Below are 23,740 nucleotides of genomic sequence, written 5' to 3'. Positions count from 1 at the left end.
TATGGGGAGAAATGGGGGAGGAAGGGGGTGGCTGGTTATGCAGAGAGACTGTGAAGTTGTGGGTGTTCTGCAGAGGTCAGAGTTGTGGGGGGTTATAGATTGTGCAAAGTGAGAGCTATGGACAGGGGGATTTGTGAGCGTGTAAAGTGAAAGTGAGAGCTGTGGGGGGAACTGGGGGTGCAGAGGTGAAAGATGGGGGTAGCAAAGATTGAAAGCTGTGGAGTGGGGTGAGCTGTAGATAGGGGCGCAGAAGTGAAAGGTGGAGTGAGGAGAGATAAGCTGTGGATGGAGGAGCAGAGGTGATTGTGGACTGGGGGTGTTTGCATAGGTGATATTTTGACAGAGGTTAAAAGGGGAGTTGTGGATAGGGAGGCACAAGCTAAGGTGAACTGTGGAATGTGAGGAAGGTGAGCTGTGGACAGAGGGGAGAGGGTGAACTATGGAAGAGAAGGTAACCTGTGGAATTGGGGGGGTTGAACTGTGGATGGGGGCTAGAGGGGTGAACTGTGGACGAGACAAGAGGAGGCAACCCGTGGATGGGGGGGTGAACTATGGATGGGAGGACTGAAGGTGGGGGAGAGGGTGAGCTGTGGATGGGGAGAAAAAGGTGCACTGTGGAGAGAAAGTGAGCTGTGGATGAGTGGAGGTGAGCCTTGACTACACCCATTATTTGGCAGCACCTTACTTCTCTTTCCCGAGGAAGGGCAAGTTTGGAGGAGGCAATAGGGGTGGGGTTGGGGGCTGGGAGTTGACTGGGGAGGGTGGGTTCCTGCACCTATTCTCTGAAAAAAAAGCTATATATATATATATATATATACATATACACACTGTGTGTGTGTGTGTATATATATATATATATATATATATATACAGTGGATATAAAAAGTCTACACCCCCTGTTAAAATGTCAGGTTTCTGTGAGACAAAGATAAATCATTTCAGAGCTTTTTCCACCTCTAATATGACCTATAAACTGTACAACTCAATTGAACAACAAGCTGACATTTTTTAGGGGTGGGGGAAGTAAAAATAAAAAACTAAAATATGGTTGCATAGGTGTACACACCCTTAAACTAATACTTTTTTGAAGCACCTTTTGATTTTACTACAGTACTCAGTCTTTCTGTCTATCAGCATGACACATTTTGACTTGGCAATATTTGCCCAATCTTTACAAAAACACTCCAAATCTGTTAGATTACGAGGGCATCTCCTGTGCACAGCCCTCTTCAGATCACCCCACAGATTTTCAATGGGATTCAGGTCTGGGCTCTGGATGGCCCATTTCAAAACTTGAATCTTCTTCTGGTGAACCCATTCCTTTTGATTCCCATTCCCATTCCTGTTGATTTGGATGTATGCTTTGGGTTGTTGTCATGCTGAAAAATAAAGTTCCTCTATATGTTCAGCTTTCTAGCAGAACCCTGGAGGTTTGTGTGCCAACATTGACTAAGGCCCCTGTTCCAGCTGAAGAAAAACAGCCCCAAAACATGATGATGCCACCACCATGCTTCACGGTGGGTATGATGTTCTTTTGGTGATGTGCAGTGTTGTTTTTGCACCAAACATATCGTTTGGCATTATGGCCAAAAGGTTTAACCTTGGTTTCATTAGACCATAACACATTTTCCCACATGCTTTTAGGAGACTTCAGATGTGTTTTTGCAATATTTAGCCGGGCTTGGATGTTTTTCTTGATAAGTAAATGCTTCCATCTTGCCACTCTACCACATAGCCCAGACATATGAATAATATGGGAGATTGTTGTCACAAAGTATCACACAGCCAGTACTTGCAAGATATTCCTGCAGCTCCTTTAATGTTGCTGTAGGCCTCTTGGCAGCCTCCCTGACCGGTTTTCTTCTCTCTTTTCATCAATTTTGGAGGGACGTCCAGTTCTTGGTAATGTCACTGTGGTACCATATTTTCTCCACTTGATGATGACTGTCTTCACTGTGTTCCATGGTATAGCTAATGCCTTGGAAATTCTTTTGTACCCTTCTCCTGACTGATACCTTTTAACAATGAGATCCCTCTGATGCTTTGGAAGGTTTCTGGCTTTTGCTGTGGGATGTGACTAAGAAAATGTCAGGAAAGACCTACTAGAACAGCTGAACTTTATTTGGTGTTATTCAGAGACACTTTTAATGATGGCAGGTGTGTACTGACTCCTATTTAACATCAGTTTAAATGTGATGGCTTAAGTCTGAACACAGCTACATCCCCAGTTATAAGAAAGTGTGCACACTTATGCAACCACATTATTTTATTTTTTTTATTTTTGCTTCCCTCCTCTAAAATATTACAGTTTGTTTTCCAACTGAGTTGTACAGTTTATAGGTCACATTAACCATTTCTCGACCAGCGCACGCCGATGTACGTCGGCAGAATGGCACGGCTGGGCAAATGGGCGTGCCATAGCGCGCCGCCGAGAGCTAAGTGAGTTGAGTCGCGTGTCCCGCGGACTCGATCGCCGTGGGGATACCCTCGATCACCTCACTGAGAGGACGAACGGGGAGATGCTTATGTAAACAGCATCTCCCCGTTCTGCCTAGTGACGTGTCACAGCTAGCCCATCCCCCCTACAGTTAGAATCACTCCCAGTACTGATTTAACTCCTCCCCGCCCCTAGTGGTTAACCCCTTCACTGCCAGTGTCATTTACACAGGAATCAGTGCATTTGTTTAGCACTGATTGCTGTATAAATGACAATGGTCCCAAAAAGTGTCAAAAATGTCCGATGTGTCCGCCATAATGTCGCAGTCACGATAAAAATCGCTGATCGCCGCCATTACTAGTAAAAAAAACATTATTAATAAAAATGCCATAAAACTATCCCCTATTTTGTAATCGCTATAACTTTTGCGCAAACCAATCAATAAACGCTTATTGCGATTTTTTTTTCACCAAAAATATGTAGAAGAATACGGATCGGCCTAAACTGAGGAAAAAAAATGTTTTTTTATATATTTTTGGGGATATTTATTATAGCAAAATGTAAAAAATAATGCATTTTTTTCAGAATTGTCGCTCTTATTTTGTTTATAGCGCAAAAAATAAAAATCGCAGAGGTGTTCAAATACCACCAAAAGAAAGCTGTATTTGTGGGAAAAAAATGATGTCAATTTTGTTTGGGAGCAATGTTGCACGACTGCGCAATTGTCAGTTAAAGCGACGCAGTGCCGATTCGCAAAAAGTGCTCTGGTCAGGAAGGGGGTCAAATCTTCCGGGGCTGAAGCGGTTAAAGGTGGAAAAAGTTCTGAAATGATTTAGCTTTGTCTCATTCTTTTACATTACAGAAACCTGACATTTTAACAGGGGTGTGTAGACTCTTTATATCATATATATATATATATATATATATATATATATATATATATATATATATATACACACACACACACACACAGACACACATACAGTCTAGTATATATGTATATACACTGCATTTAGTGTAGGCTATATATACAGTGTATTCAGTTTCTAATACGCTTCAGGTGGTGTACACAGTATATAATACAGTGCAGCAGGTGTACAGTTTCTAATACAGTGTAGGCGGTGTACACAGTATATAATACTGTGTACAGTTTCTAATACACTTCAGGTGGTGTACACAGTATATAATACAGTGCAGCTGGTGTACAGTTTCTAATACAGTGCAGGTGGTGTGCACAGTATATAATACAGTGTAGTGCGGTGTTAAAAAAAAAAAAAAAACATCATGTCCAGAAGGCCACCAAGGAGAGGCAGATGCTCACAGGCCACTAAAAGAGGGCAAGCAGCCTCTGTGTCTACAGTGAACAGTCATGGTCGTGGACATGGTGCATCCTCTGCAGGTGGCCGTGGGGCAAGCTTGTCCTTTTTTTCTACTGCTGGCCGTGTTATTGAGCCACGACATGCAGAAGAGTTGGTGGAGTGGATAACAAAGCCGTCCTCATCTTCCTCATCCCCTGTCACCCAGGCTCATAGTAGTTTGCCTTCCAATGCAGCTGCTAAAGCAGCCTATTCCGCCGGCGCCTTGTCCACAGTTACTCCTTCCATAGCCCCACCATCATGCACGGAGGAGTCACCGGAATTATTCAACCATAGTGTCGGTTATATGCTGCTGGATTTGAAGGCTCCGATGTTTGTTCCCAGGTTGAGGAAGGGAGTAACGTGAGCCTAGAGAGAGGGGGTGCCACAGAAGGACAAGAAACTGGCAGTCATGTTCCCCCAGCTGCAGCATACTGCCAAGTATGCTCCAGTGACGAGGAGGGAGGGGATGATGAGGTCACTGACTGTACTTGGGTGCCTAAGAGAGGAGGAAAGTGAGGAGGAGGCACAACTCCAACAAGGCAGGATGTCCTCCAGGGGGCAGCTTAAGGGCAGCCAACCTATTGCATCACACCACAGATCTCCGCAGGTGCAGGGCGCTGCTGACTCCCGACTGACTTGCAAAAGTTCCTTGGTGTGGGTTTTTTTCGACACGTATGCACCTGTTGCTGTTTGCAACCTATGTCTGAAATGGATCAAGTGTGGCCAGAACAGCAGCCGCTTGGGCACCACATGCTTGACCAGACATATGATGACCTGCCATGCAGTCCATTGGCAACAGCACCTGAAAGACCCACATCATAGAAAAAGGCAGACTTTTCCTTGCTCCTCATCTGGGATCTCAAACCCTATACATTTCCAGTCCTCTCAAAAACCTGCCATGAGAGGAATAAAGATATAGCAATAGTTGCCACAAGTACATGCAGTCAGTCTGCTAGCAGTACATCACCAGTTGATTTCAACAGGCAAATATTGCTACCCCAGTTCCTCTATGGCCTCTTCTGCAGAATTGTCCTCTGAACCAGCAGTGCTCCGTAAGTGTTTAAGTGGCTACGCAAGCAGTCAGGCTAAAAGATGCCATGCGGTGCTTCATTTGGTCTGCCCAAGGGACAGGAGCCACACTGCGGGCAGAGATTCTGTCAGCTCTGCAGGGGCAGGCTCAGAGGTGGTTGACGCCACGGCAGCTTGAGACAGAAATGGTTGTATGTGACAATGACACCAACCTTCTCGGCCCCCGACAGGGACACTTGACCCATGTTCCATGTTTGGCACACGTCCTGAATTTGATGGTGCAGCATTTCTTGACCAGGTACCCAGGCTTACAAGATCTCCTGAGGCAGGCCAGAAAAGTCTGTGGTCATTTCCAACAGTCATATAATGCCAGAGCTCGGCTGGCTGACATTCAATGGGAATGCAACCTGCCCACCAACCTCCTCATTTGTGACATGCCCACCAGGTGGAACTCAACATTGGCAATGCTGCAGTGGCTGCGCACACAGCAGAGGGCCATCAATGAGTACCTGTGTGAGTATGGCACCAGGACAGGGTCAGGGAAGCTTGGCCCTTGGACCCCAAAGCACCCTCCCCAAGTTGAGGGCAAGCAGCCTGGTATGGACCCCACGCTTTTTTTTTGGCATGGAGTTCCCTTTCATATCCATACCAGACCAAAAGGGCCTGGTATGGACTGTGGGTAGCCCACGACAATTTTTTTCATTGACTTTATCTAAATTGCCGGGATCCGGCAATACATTACAGCCACGAGCAATTTTAAATTACATTTTCTCCTTTACTGAGGCACAGTAAAACACATGAGAAAGATGTGCCACTTTGCAGGCAGACTAAGGGGACCCCCAGGCACGATATTTAAAGGAATATTTAATTTTTATTGTTTCACTTTAAGCATTATTAAAATCACTGCTCTTGAAAAAACAACTGTTTTAAAAACTTTTTTTTGCATTGATACATGTCCCCTGGGGCAGTACCTAGGTCCCCATACACTTTTTATGGCAATAAATTGCATATAGGCCTGCAAGCAGGTAGAGAGTAGAAGAGTGTATGCAACACACCCTGTCTCTGACAGTTACAATACACAATGTTATCATTTACAGAGGATACCTTCTATCAGCTGCAGGAAGACAAAACCTGAAACTGGGAATAATTCTTGGCTAAATCTGTAATAAACGTAAAGGTAACATGGTTAACCACGTGACGTGGACAGTACACATATGTGCAGCCTCGCTGTACTGGACTTTTTTCCGTGGGGCCGCATATATAAATATCTGTCTTTGTGCTGGGAGCGTGACACACAGCGCGCTCCCAGCACAGAGCCTGGGGTCTCAGTGGGAGCCCTGGTTTCTTTACTAATGATCAGAACCTGGAACTCCTGGTTCCAGGTCACCTGATCTCTGTGATAGCTTCTGATTGACTTTTACATTGATCAGTCACTGTGTAGTCTGCCCCATGTGAATGTAGAGGAAAGATACATTGTATTTCTCTCTCTCCTTGCATGAGAGAGAGAGAGAGAGAGAGAGAGAAAGAAACAAACAACTGTGTGTAAAAATAAAGAAAAAATACCTAGATTAAGGCTTGATCTAGGTCAGTGCCGGAGTTAGTGTTTGAGTCAAAGGTCAGGGTCAATATATTTTGGGTAGAAATTTTTTTTCTTTAAATTAGTATTCGCGTCAGTGTGTTTTAAGTGTCACGTCTACCCCAACGCAGGTGGTCAGACACTATAGCTGGCTACTGTGTGCTTCACCTATAACAGCCCCCTTTCCCATAAGGCAAGCAGGCCTACTGGTACTCAGTTGCCCCCAGGGCTTATACACAATGTTATAATGCCTGGCCACCACACCAGGGCAGATGCAAACTGAGCAAAGCAAATAGATACTTGCTTTTAGCAGACAGATAGCGTGGTTTTATGACAGTCCAGGTAAAAGGCAGGCTGAGTTCAGGGAACAGTCCAATAATCTGGTCCAAAGTCATACACAAGGAACTCCAAAACTAGCAGAGCACGGCAGACAGACAGGGAGCTTGATCAGGAACAACACACGTATCACTCTCTATCACAAACACCCAGATGAGGTTTGAGCTGGCTTATAACAGGCTTGGTTTCCACATAGAGACTGATCACATTAATTAGCCTGCAAGTGGACAGACAGACAAGGAGAGTGCCATAGCCAAAACCTCAGATGCTGGAATGAGTTTTAGATGCTCTTGACATTACATCCCCTCTAAGGAGTGGCCCCTGGACCCTTAAAGATGAGCTGAATATCCAGCATAGGACCAGCAGACTGGGCAGATGTCAGTGGATCTGCGAGGTCAGGTTGGTTAGTAGGGATGAGCCCGATGTTCGAGTCGAACATAAGTTCGACTCGAACATCGGGTGTTTGCCGAATAGCGAAGAATTTGGGGTGTTCGTGGCAAACTCAAAAGCTGCGGAACACCCTTTAAAAGTCTATGGGAGAAATCAAAATTGCTAATTTTAAAGGCTTATATGCATCATATTGTCATAAAAAGTGTTTGGGGACCTGGGTCCTGCCCCATGGGACATGTATCAATGCAAAAAAAAGTTTTAAAAACAGCCATTTTTTCAGGAGCAGTGAGTTTAATAATGCTTAAAGTGAAACAATAAAAGTGAAATATTACTTTAAATTTCTTACCTGGGGGGTGTCTTTATTATGCCTGTAAAGTGGCGCATGTTTCCCGTGTTTACAACAGTCCATGCACAAAATGACATTTCTAAAGGAAAAAAAGTAATTTAAAAGTACTTGCGGCTATAATGAATTGTTGGTCCTGGCAATACACATAAAAGTCATTGAAAAAAACGGCATGGGATTCCCCCACAGTCCATTACCAGGCCTTTTGGGTCTGGTATGAATATTAACCACTTAAGGACCAGCCTTGTTTTGAGATTTTGGTGTTTACATGTTTAAAACAGTTTTTTTTGCAAGAAAACCCAAACATTATATATTTTTTTTCTAACACCCTAGAGAATAAAATGGCAGTCATTGCAATACTTTTTTTCCACACATTATTTGCGCAGCAAGCGCACTTTTTTAAAAAAAAATTCACTTTTTTGAATAAAAAAATAAGACAACAGTAAAGTTAGCCCAATTTTTTTGTTATTGTGAAAGATAATGTTATGCCAAGTAAATTGATACCCAACATGTCACGCTTCAAAATTGCGCCCGCTCGTGGAATGGCGTCAAACGTTTACCCTCAAAAATCTCCATAGGCGATGTTTAAAAAATTCTACAGGTTGCATGTTTTGAGTTACAGAGGAGGTTTAGGGCTGGAATTATTGCTCTCGCTCTAATGATTGCGACGATACCTCACATGTATGGTTTGACCACCGTTTTCATATGCGGGAGCTACTCACGTATGGGTTCGCTTCTGCGTGCGAGCTCGTCGGGAAAGGGCGTTAAAAAAAAAAAAAAATTATTATTTATTTGACTTGATTTTATTTATTTTTACACTTTTTTTTTTTTAATTTGGGTCACTTTTATTCCTATTACAAGGAATGTAAACATCCCTTGTAATAGAAAAAAGCATGGTAGGTCCTCTTAAATATGAGATCTGGGGTCAAAAAGTCCTCAGATCTCATATTTGGACTTAAATGCAATAAAAAAAAAAAGAAAAAATTTTGTCATTTGAAAAAATGACAACAGAAAAATGTGCCTTTAAGACGTATGGGCTGAAGTGAGTTTTGACATCGCTTCTGCCCTACTATGGTATTGAGACGGGTGGGGCCATCTTCCCCTCACTCATCTCCATACCCAGCAAGGCAACAGACGCGATTGCCTCCGCCGCGGCCGACGGAGGGCACCGGATCGCAGCACCGATAAAAGTGATCTCGCAGTGAATCCGCCGCAGAGACCACTTTTATCTTGTAGCCGACCGCTGGCCGAACACGGGGATACTGGGGTTATGGCAGCTAGCTGCTGCCATAACAACGATATCCGTCCCCAAAGTAGGGATGTACATCGGCGTGTGGCAGTCGGCAAGTGGTTAAATTTTTTTAAAAATTGCGTAGGGGTCCCTCCCCCCAAATTCCATACCAGGCCCTTCGGGTCTGGTATGGATATTAAGGGGAACCCCGTGCCAAAATTTAAAAAATAATGGCGTGGGGATCCCCCTCAAAATTCATACCAGACCCTTTGGTATGGATTTTAAGGGGGACCCCGCGCCAAAATATTTTAAAAATGGTGTGGGGTCCCCCCAAAAATCCATTTCAGACCCTTATTCGAGCACGCAACCTGGCAGGCTGCAGGAAAAGAGGGGGGACGTCCCCCCTGAACCGTACCAGGCCCTACGCGGAAGCCATAGGGATGTCCCCATGCATCAGAGGGGGCGGGTCATCCGGCGACATCACTGTGTGGCCCCGTCCTCAGTTATAAAAGAACTGTCACCTGAGAGGACAGTCATTGCGGTGAGTGACTCCCATGGAGGTGGATCGCTGGTGGCGTGCAGGTTTTTTTTTTTTCGTCTGTCGGCGGAGCAAGAAAAGAAGACTTTGTGGGACAGTTAAAGTTTAGTTTTTTTTTAATAAAGGACTTGTCCCCAAGCCGTGTCATGTCATTTTTACCATTTTCACACTTTTTTTGTGAAATGGTAGGGGTACATTTGTACCCCGTTACCATTTCACACAGGGGGGGCTGCGATCTGGGGTCCCCTTGTTAACGGGTGCTTCCAGATTCCGATAAGCTCCCCACCCGCAGACCCCCACAACCACCTGACAAAGGTTGTGGGGATGAGGCTCTTGTCCCCATCAACATAGGGACACGTTGCTTTGGGAGGCTACCCCAAAGCACCCTCCCCATGTTGAAGGCATGTGGCCTGGTATGGTTCAGGAGGGGGGGCACTCTCTCGTCCCCCCCCTCTTTTCCTGCCAGGTTGCGTGCTTGGATAAGGGTCTGGTATGGAGTTTTGGGGGGACCCCAGCGCGTTATTTTTTTTTTAATCTTGGTTTGGGAGATACAATATTGTTAAAAAGAATATTATGTCGCGCCTTTTGTATCTTCTACAGGTCCTCCCCATAAGGTTCTGAGCTAATTTTTAAAAGCTGGTAATGGGACATTCTCAAATTTCCTGTTGGCCCATAAGCCACCACATCGTCTTCGGTTCCTTCTGTGTCTACCAAAACTGCAGGGAGATATACAGGGGATATAAAACACCTACACGCCCCTGTTAAAATGTCAGGTTTCTGTGATGTCAAAAAATGAGACAAAGATAAATCATTTCAAAACTTTTTTCCACCTTTAGGGCTCTTTCACACGGACGTGTCCGTGTACGGAGCCTGCTCTGCTCAGTGATCCCCACTGAGCAGGCAGATGACAGGTCCGTCGCTGCATGCTGTGCAGCGACAGACCTGTCAGAGCGCCGCGCTCTCCTATGGGGGATCGGATGATGACGGACCATAGAGTCCGTCGTCACCCGATCCGATCCGCAGACGGATGGAAAAGTAGGTTTTTCCTCCGTCACACTTTTTCGGATCGCAGCGGGTCGGATGTCAGCGGACATGTCACCGCTGACATCCGACGCTCCATAGAGGTCTATGGAGCGTCCGTTCAGGTCCGCCTAAAAAACTGACAGGCGGACCTGAACGGATTGTTCGTGTGAAAGAGGCCTTAATACGACCTATAAACTGTACAACTTAAAAAAATAAAATAATATGGTTGCATAAGTGTGCACACCCTTAAACTAATACTTTGTTGAAGCACCTTTTGATTTTATTACAGCACTCAGTCTTTTTTGGGTATGAGTCTATCAGCATGGCACATCTTGACTTGACAATATTTGCCCACTATTTTTTGCAAAAACACACCAAATCTGTCAGATTGCGAGGGCATCTCCTGTGCACAGCCCTCTTCAGATCACCCCATAGATTTTCAATCGGATTCAGGTCTGGGCTCTAAATGGGCCATTCCAAAACTTTAATCTGGTGAAGCCATTCCTTTGTTGATTTAGATGTATGCTTTGGGTCGTTGTCATGCTAAAAGATAAAGTTCCTCTTCATGTTCAGCTTTCTAGCAGAAGCCTGAAGGTTTTGTGACAATATTAACTGTTATTTGGAACTGTGCATAATTCCCTCTACCTTGACTAAGGCCCCTGTTCCAGCTAAAGAAAAACAGCCCCAAAGCATGATGCTGCCACCACCATTCTTCACTGTGGGTATGGTGATCTTTTGATGATGTTCAGTCTTGTTTTTGCGCCAAACATATCTTTTGGAATTATGGCCAAAAAGTTCAACCTTGGTTTCATCAGACCATAACACATTTTCCCACATGCTTTTGGGAGACTTCAGATGTGTTTTTGTAACATTTAGCCAGGCTTGGATGCTTTTCCTCGTAAGAAAAGGCTTCCGTCTTGCCACGCTACCCCATAGCCCAGATATATGAAGAATACAGGAGATTGTTGTCACATATACCACACAGCCAGTACTTGTCAGATATTACTGCAGCTCCTTTAATGTTGCTGTAGGCCTCTTGGCAGCCTCCCTGTCCAGTTTTCTTCTTGTCTTTTCATCAATTTTGGAGGGATGTCCAGTTCTTGGTAATGTCACTGTTGTGCCATATTTTCTCCACTTGATGATGACTGTCTTCGTTGTGTTCCATGGTATATCTAATGCCTTGGAAATTCTTTTTTACCATTTTCCTGACTGATACCTTTTAACAACGAGATCCCTCTGATGCTTTGGAAGGTTTCTGCGGACCATAGCTTTTGCTATAGCATGCGACTAAGAAAATGTCAGGAAAGACCTACTAGAACAGCTGAACTTTATTTGGGGTTAATCAGAGGCACTTTAAATGATGACAGGTGTGTACTGACACCTATTTAACATGAGTTTGAATGCGATTGCTTAATTCTGAACACAGCTTCATCCCCAGCTATAAGATGGTGTGCACACTTATGCAACCACAATATTTTTGTCAGGTCACCTGAGTCCAGGTGACAGATGCACCCCGTTGGGGTCAGGAGTGCACCACTAAGATAGTGGACCCTAAGGCTGACTGCTGCGGATGGAACTCGGCGTGGTTCAGGAAGGCAGGTTCCCTGGAGCACCAACACGGATCCCACAGGGAGTTAGAGCATAGATTCCCCAGGGCGTGGAGTCTAAGAGCCAGCAGGTGTTCATAAGAGCCTCTAGTGGTGAGGATGGACTGGGCTGCAACTGGCTCCAGGTCGCAGCCCCCAGGGTCTCCCAGCTCATGCTCACGTTAGGCTACAGGAGGATGGAGAGGAAACAGCAGCCCAGGACAGCAAGGGATAGTAAGGAGGTAGCCAAATGCCGGGTGACTAGCAGACAAGGATAACAGAGAACATGCCTAAGGTCAAGGTCACAGGCAAACAGGGATAGTTGAGAACGCACCAAAGGTCAGGGTCACAAGCAGACAGGGATAGTCGGGAACATGCCAAGATCGGTAACAGAGACAAACTTAGAGCACACGGCAAACAGGAAGCCAAACACACAATATTGCCTGGCAAGGCAGGCTTGGAGAATACGGTGTTAAATAGTGGTTCCTGTTGAGGCTAGGGTGGAGCCACACTGAGGGAAGATTACTTAAGCATGCAGGTGTGAGAGTACAAGCCTCAAGGCTGATACACAGACCAGGTAAGAGACAGACAGGTCATGAATGTATTACTGCAACGTCATGACAGTACCCCCCCTCTTACGAGGCTTCCCCCTCCCCCCGCTTTGGACCAGGCTTGGAGGGGAACTTCAAATGGAACTTCCTCAGAAGACGAGGTGCGAAGACTTCAGATGCAGAAATCCACGATCTCTCCTCAGGACCGAAACCTTTCCAATCCACGAGATTTTGAAGGACACCTTTACAGAAGCGAGAATCTAAAATTTGACTAACCTCTTACTCCTGATCATCTTCAGAGACTGGAGCCAAGGTAGGGAGAGGACAAGAGAACTTATTGAAAACTAAAGGTTTCAGAAGGGATACATGAAAGGAGTTTGAGATCCTGAGGCTTTTAGGAATCTGGAGTTTAAAACAAACAGGATTCAGCTTAGAAATTATATTGTAAGGACCAATGAATCTCAGGGCAAACTTAAGAGAAGCAACCCGGAGTCTGATGTTCCTGGTAGAAAGCCAGACTTTGCCTCCTGGCTGTAGAGAAGGCGGCTTACGCCTGCGACGGTCAGCAAAACTTTTGAATTTGTTGGCAGCTTTCTGGAGGGAATCATGAACATCCATCCACATGAAATTGAATGATTCCTGAACAGTAGCCAAAGCTGGGATGTTAGAAGAACAGGTTATAGGAAGAGGGAGCTGAGGATGTCTTCCATAAACAGTGACAAAGGGTGTCTTCTGAGAACTGACGTTGACATGATTGTTGTGGGAGAACTCTGCCCATGGGAGTAATGGTGCCCAATCATTGTGATGAGCCGAGACCAAGGTACGGAGAAAGACCTCCAACTCCTGATTAACCCTTTCAGTCTGGCCATTGGATTGGGGATGGTAAGAAGATGTAAAATCCAAGGTAATTTTGAGGGATTTGCAAAAGGCTCTCCAAAAGCGAGAAGTAAACTGAACACCCCTGTCCAAAACGACATGGGAAGGAACACCATGAAGACAGAAAATCTCTCATACGAAAATGGGAACCAAGGCAGGAGCAGAAGGGAGACCAGGAAGAGGAATGGGCCATCTTGGAGAATCAATCAATTACCACCCAAATGACCGTATTTTTCTCAGAAGGTGGAAGGTCGGTGATTAAGTCCATGGCTATGTGAGACCAGGGCTCCTTGGGAATGGGCAAGGGCATGAGAAGACCAGCAGGAGCCTGCGTGGAGGACTTAGACTGGGCACAGACATGACAAGCCTTAACATAGTCTTTGACATCCGAACGGAGACTAGGCCACCAGTAGTAGCGACTGATGAGGAGGAAGGATCGAAGAAACCCAGCATGACCTGCCACCTTGGAGTCATGTCCCCAACGAAGGATTTTAGCTCTTAGCTTGGTGGGGACGAAGGTCTTGCCAGGAGGAGTTTTTGACTTCAGGGTGGTAGAATGGGCAAGGATGCATGAAGTAGGGATAATCGGCTCAGGTTCAATGGTAGGCTCCTCATCCTGAATGCCAAAAGATCTAGAGAGTGCATCAGCCCGACTGTTGCAGGAACTAGGTTTGAATGTAATGGGGAAGTTAAAACGGGAAAAGAAGAGACTCCACCTGGCTTGTCTGGGATTCAGTCGTTTGGCATTCTGTAAGTACTGCAGATTTTTATGGTCAGTTAAAATTGTTATGGAATGTGGGGAACCCTCCAAGCGATGACGCCACTTCTCCAACGGCAATTTAATCGCAAGAAGTTCCCGATCACCAATAGTGTAATTCTTCTCCGCCTGAGAAAATATTCTGGAGAAAAACGCACATGGTAGACGTTTTTCCCAAAGGATTGAAAAAGCACAGCTCCAACCCCAGTTGAGGAAGCGTCCACTTCAATAAAAAATGGATCCCCCGGGTCATGTCACCTCAACAAAGGTCCAGAAATGAAGGCCTGTTTCAAATCATGAAAGGCAGAGACAGCTTCGGGGGACCATTCCTTGGCATTAGCATCCTTCTTGGTCAAGGCAATAATTGGCGCAGCAATAGAGGAGTAATTCCTAATGAACTGCCTGTAATAATTAGTGAACCCAAGAAAGTGCTGTGTGGCCTTGAGGCCGGCAGGAAGAGGCCAGTTGGTGATGGCTGAGACCTTCCTAGGATCCATACGAAGACCGAAGTTAGAGACGACGCATCCCAGAAACAGGACTTCAGAACATTCAAAAGAACATTTCTCCAGCTTGGCGTACAGATTAGTTTCTCGAAGGCACTGAAGTACAATCTGGACATGGTCTCTGTGAACCGACAGACTATCCGAAAAAATGAGAATGTCATCCAGGTAGATGACAACAAATTGGTAAAGCAGATCCCTGAAGATTTCGTTAACAAGTTTTGGAACACCGTTACACAAACCAAAGGGCATGACCAAGTACTCGTAATGCCCATCTCTAGTGTTGAATGCAGTTTTCCATTCATCCCCTTCCCTTATTCAGATCAAATTGTATGCACCCCTGAGATTCAACTTGGTAAAAATGGAGGCACCTTTCAACCTGTCAAATAGTTCCGATAATAGGGGTAGGGGGTATCGATTTTTGATCGTTACTGCATTTAGGCCTCGGTAGTCAATGCAGGGTCTTAGGGTACCATCCTTTTTGGCAACAAAAAAGAACCCTACTCCTGCAGGCGATGAGGATTTCCAGATTAATCCCTTTTCTATATTTTCCGCAAAATACTCAGACATGGCCTGGGTCTCTGGGATGGACAGAGGGTAGGTACGACCCCTGGGTAGAGCTGCTCCGGGAACATGGTTAATGGCACAGTAAAAGGACCTGTGAGGAGGAAGCACCTCAGCTGACTTTTTACAGAACACATCCCAGAAATCGCCAAATGCAGCGGGAAGGGCAGAGGATACTGCGGTGGTAGCCACGGGAAGTCTCCCCTTAGGGGCAACCTTGAGTAGGCAGGAAGAGAAACAGGAGGGACCCCAAGCCAGGATCTGCCCAAAAGTCCAGTCAATGTGTGGAGAGTGGAGCTGCAACCAAGGAAGCCCCAATACGATAGGAGTTGAGACCTTAGGAAAGATAAGAAAGGATATCCACTCCTGGTGGAGTATCCCTACCGACGTCTTAACAGGAGGGGTCTGGAAGCGGATAGGGCCCCCTGGAAGAACAGTGCCATCAATCGCTGAGACCACCAATGGAGTGGTGAGGGGTAAAAGGGTAAGGTTCATGGAAGATGCAGTTCTCCAGTCCATAAAGTTGCCAGCAGCTCCCGAATCCAGATAAGCCAAGGCCGAGTGGGAGGAAACACCAACATGAAGGAACACCGAAAGAAGGAGACGAGAAGATGACTTTTCTGGGTCCAATACTCCACCTTCCAGATGTATTACCCGGGCTTTTCCTGGACGAAATGAGCATGTGTCACGAAAATGACCTTTGCCCCCATAGCAGAGACACAGGCCCAGAGTTCTGCGCCTAGCACATTCCTCGGGGGATGGCCTGGTCTGGCCCAGCTGCATGGGTTCCTCAGTTGGCAGGAGATGCTCCACAGGACGAAAAGAGGGGAGCTCGGGCTGACTAAGGACCAAGGAGTGCTGGCGTCGCTTTTCTAGGGTCCTTTCCTGAAAATTAATATCAATCTGGTTACACAGGGAGATAACTTCGTCCAGATCAGTGGGGATGATTCTTCCTGCTAATTCATCCTTCACGCTATCAGAAAGGCCATGCAGAAAGGTTGCGGAAACGAAGAGCATACTGTCCCATAGAAGCAGACTCTTGGCGGAGACGTAAAAGGGCGCTAGCCGCTGAAGAGACACGACCTGGTTCCTCAAAGATATTCCGGAAGAGTTTCAAAAAATTAGAGAGGCTGGAAACCACTGGGTCTTTCCTCTCCCACATAGGGGCAGCCCAAGCTAAAGCCTCGCCGAACAGGAGAGAAATAATATAGGCTACCTTTGCCCGATCAGACTGGAAGTTTTGGGGCTGGAGTTCGAAATGAATGGTACACTGGCTAATGAACCCTCTGCAGGCCTTGGAATCCCCAAAGTAACAGGACGGAGCTGGTAAGTGCAAAGAGTTAGCGTCTGTGACTGTAAGCGGAGCTGATACGGCAGCCGATTGCGGGTGTGAAACCGGGGAGCCTAAGGAGGCTTGAAGTTGTTCAAAGTGGGAAGCCAAATCCTGAAGGAATCGCATCACCTGGGTCTGATTAGATTCCTGGGTCTTGAGTCTGTGGACTATGCCCTGCAGCTGATCATCGGCAGGTAGCAGCACATGGTCTGTGCAAACTGTCAGGTCATCTAAGTCCAGGTGACAGATGCACCCCGTTGGGGTCAGGAGTGCACCACTAAGATAGTGAACCCTAAGGCTGACTGCTGCGGATGGAACGATGGATCCCACAGGGAGTTAGAGCATAGATTCCTCAGGGCGTGGAGTCTAAGAGCCAGCAGGTGTTCACCAGAGCCTCTAGTGGTGAGGATGGACTGGGCTGCAACTGGCTCCAGGTTGCGGCCCCCAGGGTCTCCCAGCTCATGCTCACGGTAGGCTACAGGAGGATGGAGAGGAAACAGCAGCCCAGGACAACAAGGGATAGTAAGGAGGTAGCCAAATGTCGGGGCGACTAGCAGACAAGGATAAAAGAGAACACGCCAAAGGTCAGGGTCACAAGCAAACAGGGATAGTCGAGAACGTGCCAAAGGTCAGGGTCACAAGCAGACAGGGATAGTCAGGAACACGCCAAGATCAGTAACAGAGACAAACTTATGTAGCGCTGGTAGATTTACAATCTACCGCAGGTTAGGTAAATTTAGTAAATTGTGTGTTAGGAAGGTTAAAAGTTCGCCTCTGTTCCAGCTTGGCTGACGTTGTGTGTGCTTCCGTGCTGACCGGTGGGTGTCGCTGTTACCACTGGTCAGTGTTGGAAAGGCAACGTGTCAAAGTGTATAGATGCTCTTCTGTCTTGGAGTCAAGCTCGGTGGAGGTGGTCCTCCGAGTTGCATTCTGGCACTGTGACTGACTTTCACTGCAGAGAAAATCTGATACATCCTGTGGCAGAGGATTGTACGGATTTACCCCCCAAACGAGTCTGTGGCAGAGACTTGATTCGTGCTGCGTACTGGCTGCTAGACCGGTGAGAGAGGCCTATCCAGACGAGCAAGGAGTGTGTCCCACAAGGGGAGTGCATTTCAGTTTCTTTTCCGCCTCTTTCCTGCTACTTCCTAAAGTTTGTTTGTTCAATAAAGCATTGAAAACTTACTCCAGTGTTGGTGCATGTGTTGTCCAGAAGTAAACTCAACGGAACCCCTAGACCAGTGTCGGTGAAACCAAGGGAAGCAAGGTGAAGGTAACAGACCCGCTTAAACTAGCAGCTCCACCGTGAGTTAGTGCTACACTTAGAGCACACGGCAAACAGGAAGCCAAACACACAATATTGCATAGCAAGGCAGGCTTGGAGAATACGGTGTTAAATAGTGGTTCCTGTTGAGCCACACTGAGGGAAGATTACTTAAGCATGCAGGTGTGAGAGTACAAGCCTCAAGGCTCATACACAGACCAGGTAAGAGACAGACAGGTCATGAATGTATTACTGCAAGTTTTTTTTAGTTTTTTATTTTTACTCCCCCCCCCAAAAGATTTCAGTTTGTTTTTCAATTGGGTTGTACAGTTTATAGTCACATTAAAGGTGGAAAACATTCTGAAATGATTAATCTTTGTTTCTTTTTTTACATTACAGACAGAAACCTGACATTTTAACAGGGGTGTGTAGACTTTTTATATCCACTGTAGATGTCCCAGATGTTGCTCTGTACCAATTGGTCTGCCACTCATGCAGAGTGTTAGACTGGTTCTGACATGCCTCTCTTAAAGTGATTCTAAAGGTTTGTTTTTTTGTTTTTTTATTTCTTAGTTTTGCACAGAGCAGCCCCAATCCTCTTCTTCTCTGGTCCCCGTCGGTGCTCCTCACCCTTGACCAGTGCCACCAATAGCAAGCCGCTGGCTATGGGGGCACTGGTGCATGCTCGCTCCCGAGCCCCACTCTATGCACCCATAAGACACATAGAGCCGTGGCTCTGCCTCGCACTCCACTCTCTCCTCATTGCCTCACTGGCCGTGATTGACAGCAGTGGGAGCCAATGACTCCTGCTTCTGTGTCTCAGCCAATGAGGAGAGAGAGACTCAGGACAGCCGAGGCTCCCATGCACATTGCTGGATTGAGAGGGGGCTCAGGTAAATATAAGGGAGGGGCTGAGGGAGGAGTAGCACACAGAAGTTTTTTTACCTTCATGCATAGAATGCATAAAGGTAATAAACCTTCAGCCTTTACAACCATTTTAAGCAATGGGTCTCTATCGAACAAGCTACCTCAAACATTCCTCTGTTGTCTCTTTCTTGGTGTCGAACTGAGGTACCACTCAATCTCCTACTATAGGAGAGACTTGGCGTATTTGTTAAAAGTTTTATTTCCAGAAGCACGATCTCTCCTTTGCTCTCCCCGCTCTTTCTGATTATAAGAAATCCTTCCTTCAGTCCAGGTCTCTCGAATTCAAGCTTCCAGGCTGTGAAGCGTGGAGGAATGTCCCAGGCGAGACATTTTGTGAATGCAGGTCACATGTTGAACCCAGTTTTCCTAATCTTTCCGTTTGGTATAGTCTCCACTGTCACATTTCCTGACATCCCTACCTGGAGCGTGTGATGGCCATACTCCTATATTATATGCCATGAGGTCTCTTCAGCATACCGATGGCTTCTCTTCCCAAGATGGGTTTACATTACCGTACATCTCCAGATGGGAAAGAGATCTCCAGATTACATTCACCAGTAAACAAATTGAGATTTTCATTTGAAACCTCCGGATGTTCCACATATCATTTATCAGGGTTTAAAATCCTGACAAAATGGTATTACCAGGGTTTTTTTTCTCAGAAAATAGGTGCAGGAACTCTGTCCTTCTGATTCACCCTTCGTCTCTGCCCCCTACCCACCTGTGAGCACTGTCTCTTGGCTCCAGCCCCTACCCACTTCCCAAAATCGTCCCTTTTAGAGAATACAAAACCAAGTATTATTCTGTGCTACTAAGTAATTTGTATGGAATTTGATAGACCCCACCCCAGCAACAGTAGACCCTCCAGCAACAATAGATCCCCCACACAACAACTGACCTTCCCCCGCAAAACAAAATACCACCCCAACAACAATAGACCCCACCAGCAACAACAGATCCTCCAGATGCCAGCAACAGTAGACCTCTCCCTCAATAGTAGATCTTTCCCAGCAACAGTAGACCCCCTGCCAGCAACAATAGATCTGCCCAATAACAATAGACCCCCCACACAAAAATAGACTCCCAACAATGACAACAGATCCCCAGCAGCCAGCATCAATAGACCCTCTAGCACACCCCAGCAATCCTTGCCAAAAAATACATTCAGTTGTGGAGGTGCCGGAACTGCGTTTCCCAGCGTTCCCCCTGAAAAAAAGCCCTGGGTATTACACTCCCAACTGGATTGACAAGAAGTTTCCACATTGTATGGAGAAATGTTGAAAGTGTGGGTAGGAGATTGGAGTCATGCTCCATATCCTTTGACATTCAAAAAACGACAGGACTTTTGAGTGGATGTATGCTACGCAATGCAGAGATTTATGGACAACAAGATCCTCCAGGATACTGCCTTCTTTCTCTTGTACCACCATGATATCCCTACTAAGACCTACAGGCGTTCTATTGACCCACTACTAGTGAGCACAGCAAAAAGCTGTATCCCTATCTTTTAAAAACAAAGACAAGTGCCCTTGATCACCTGTATAGTTAGCAAAAATCGGAGATGGAGGACTCGATTGCAACAGAAAGGGGCTTGAGGGAGAAATGTTTTTAAAAACTGTTCTACTGGCATTATTATTATTATTATTATTATTCAGGATTTATATAGTGCCAACAGTTTATGCAGCGCTTTACAATATAAAAGGGAGACAATACAGTTATAATACAATACAATACAATAGGATTAAGAGGGCCCTGCTCAGAAGAGCTTACAATCTAATAGGGTGGGGCAGGTGGTACAAAAGGTTGTAACTGTGGGGAATGAGCTGGTGGAAGTGGTAGGAGATTAGTTGGAGACGTGATAGGCTTTCCTGAAGAGATGAGTTTTCAGGGATTGCCTGAAGGTAGCAAGAGTAGGGGATAGCCGGATAGATGGAGGTAGCGAGTTCCAGAGGATGGGAGAGGCTCTGGAGAAATCCTGGAGACAAGCATGGGAGGAGGAGATGAGAGAGCTTGAAAGCAGGAGGTCTTGAGAAGAGCGGAGAGGTCGATTTGGGTGATATTTGGAGACAAGATTAGTGATGTAGCTTGGGGCAGAGTTGTGAATGGCTTCGTATGTTGTGGTTAGAATTTTGAATTTCATTCGCTGGGTGATTGGGAGCCAGTGTAGGGATTGAAGTAGAGGGTTGGCAGACACTGAGCGGTTGGTAAGGTGGATAAGTCTTGCAGCAGCATTCATGATAGACTGAAGAGGGGATAGCCTATGGAGCGGTAGGCCAATGAGAAGGGAGTTGCAATAGTCAAGGCGAGAGATAACAAGGGAGGGAATGAGGAGCTTGGTGGTTTCATTTGTTAAAAAAGGGTGAATTTTAGAGATGTTACGGAGGTGAATTCTACAAACTTTTGACAGCGATTGGATTTGAGGCTGAAATGACAAGACAGAGTCGAGGATTACACCTAGTACCCTGGCGTGAGGGGAGGGACTGATGGTTGCATTGTTGATTTTGATGGAAAAGTCATGGATGGGGGGCACGGGCGGGGGGGAATATTAATAGCTCAGTTTTAGAGAGATTTAGTTTAAGGAATTGGTGCGACATCCATGCTGATATGTCAGTTAGTAAGTTAGTAATGCGAAAGGAGACTGAAGGAGTGAGGTGAGGAGTAGACAGATAGATTTGGGTGTCATCAGCGTATAAGTGGTATTGGAAGCCGTGGGCAGTTATTAAGTGACCAAGGGAGGAGGTGTAGATAGAGAAGAGAAGGGGTCCAAGAACCGAGCCTTGGGGGACCCCCACAGAAAGGGGCAATGGAGAGGAGGAGACAGAGTTGTAGGTGACACTGAAGGAGCGCTGTGATAAATAGCCAGAGAACCAGGATAGAGCAGAATCTCGGAGGCCAAGGGAATGTAGTTTATTGAGAAGGAGCGGGTGGTCAACAGTATCAAAGGCCGCAGAGAGGTCAAGTAGTAGGAGTATGGAGTACTGGCTGTTGGTTTTAGCAGTTAGTAAATCGTTAGTGAGTTTTAGTAAGGTAGTTTCCGTGGAGTGCTGCGAGCGAAAGCCAGACTGTAAGGGGTCAAGAAGGTTATTTTCATTGAGGTAGGAGCTAAGACGGTTGTAGACTAAGCATTCTAGAAGTTTAGAGGTGAATGGGAGTAACGAGATGGGTCTTAAGTTGTTCAGGTCGGTAGGGTCCAGTGAGGGCTTTTTAAGAATGGGAGTGATCTGCGCATGTTTTAGAGGGGAGGGGAAAATGCCACTAGAAAGGGAGGGATTGAAGATGTGGGTGAGGGAGCATAGGATAGAAGAAGAGGGTGACCGTAGTAGTTGTGAGGGAACAGGATCCAAGGGACAATTGGTTAGGTGGGCATCAGAGAAAAGTTTTGTAACCTCTTCCGTAGTAGCCAATTCAAAAGAGGAGAGTGTTGAATGTGCTGCTGGGCAAGGTATGATGGGTGGGGAAGACGTACGCACAGTGGAGATGTCCTCACGAATTGCATCGATCTTGTCTTTGAAGTAATTGGCAATCTCTTGGGCACTGAGTGAGTTAGTGGGTAGAGGGGGTGGTGGACGAAGCAGAGAGTTAAAGGTTGAAAAGAGCCGACGGGGACTGGATGACAAGGAATTAATAAGAGAGACAAAGTAGGCTTGTTTGGCAGCATGGAGGCATGAATTGTATTTTAGAAGGGCAGATTTATATAGGGTGAAGTCTTGCAGGCATTTGGTTTTACGCCACAGTCGTTCAAGAGCACGGCAATGTCTCTTGAGATTTCTAGTGTTGTCAGTTTGCCAGGGTTGTAACGGTCGGGGCCTAATTCTGCGTGTGGTTAGAGGAGCAAGTGCATCTAATGACGATGGGAGTGAACTGTTGTAGACAGAAGTGGCCAGGTCAGGACAGGACAGGGAAGAGATTATGTCATATAGGTGGTCAGTAGCAGAATAGAGAAGAGAAGGGTTAAATTGGCGAAGGTTTCTACAAGTAATTGTTTGCTGCTTGGAGGGATGGGTGGTTGGAGGCAAGGATACAGTGAAAGTAATGAGGTTGTGATCAGATAGAGGAAAGGGGGTGTTGGTGAGGTTGCCAGGGTTGCAGAGATGGGAGAATACAAGGTCAAGGGTATTACCATTGGAGTGAGTGGAAGTATGTGTCCATTGGGTTAGGTCAAAAGATGAGGTTAAGTTGAGAAGTTTAGCTGTAGTTGGGCTGTTAACATTGACAGGAATGTTAAAGTCACCAAGTATAATGGTGGGTATTTCAGAGGAGAGAAAGTAGGGTAGCCAGGCAGCAAAGTCATCAAGAAAGCGCGATACCGGTCCTGTAGGCCTATAAATTGCTGCAATCCTCAGAGAAATGGGAGAAAACAGACGAATACAGTGCATCTCGAAAGAAGAGAGGGATAGAGAGGGAGGGACAGGAAGGACTTGGAAGGTGCTTTGTGGGGTCAGAAGGAAGCCAACTCCACCTCCTTTCTGTCTGTTGGGTCTGGAGGAGTGAGTCCAATGGAGACCACCATGGGAGAGGGCAGCAGGAGAAGCTGAGTCAAAATTTTGAAGCCAGGTTTCTGTTATGGCGAGTATGTTCAAGCCATGAGAGATGAAGAGGTCATGTACAGATGTTAGCTTGTTACAGATGGAGCTGGCGTTCCAAAGGGCACATGAGATTGGTGGGGTGCTTTGAGGAAGCAGGGGGATAGAAATTAAACTGAGTGGATTGCGGTGGTTGCCAGAGGGGGAGGGGTATTGGATATGTGGCTTGCATTTGGAAAATGGCGGACCAGGATTAGGAGAAATGTCACCTGAGACTAGGAGAAGGAGGAGGGTGAGGAAGGCAAGGTGGGAGTGGGATGTGCATGAGCGCACGTGTCTAGTGGCCCTGGTGTTTATGTCAGCATGTGGGTGCAGCAACTGCAGGAGATGATGGGTGCCATAGTAGGGAGAGGGTAGGAGTGAGGGTGATATGTGCATGCTGCAGGGAAGAGAGGAGGGGTAGAGTAAAGATAATTTGAGGATAGAAGACACCAATGTGAGAAGGAAGAGAATAAGGAGCATGTTAGTGGATAGAGAGTGGGAAACTAACCTAATATAAAATAAATTTCAAAGGTGGTTTGCTTGTCGTCTTGCAGAG

This window comes from Aquarana catesbeiana, linkage group LG08 (assembly GCF_042186555.1).
Source record: "Aquarana catesbeiana isolate 2022-GZ linkage group LG08, ASM4218655v1, whole genome shotgun sequence".
NCBI classification, from domain to species: Eukaryota; Metazoa; Chordata; class Amphibia; order Anura; family Ranidae; genus Aquarana; species Aquarana catesbeiana.
The sequence above is the reverse complement of the archived record's forward strand: the minus strand, read 5'-3'. Positions refer to the sequence as shown.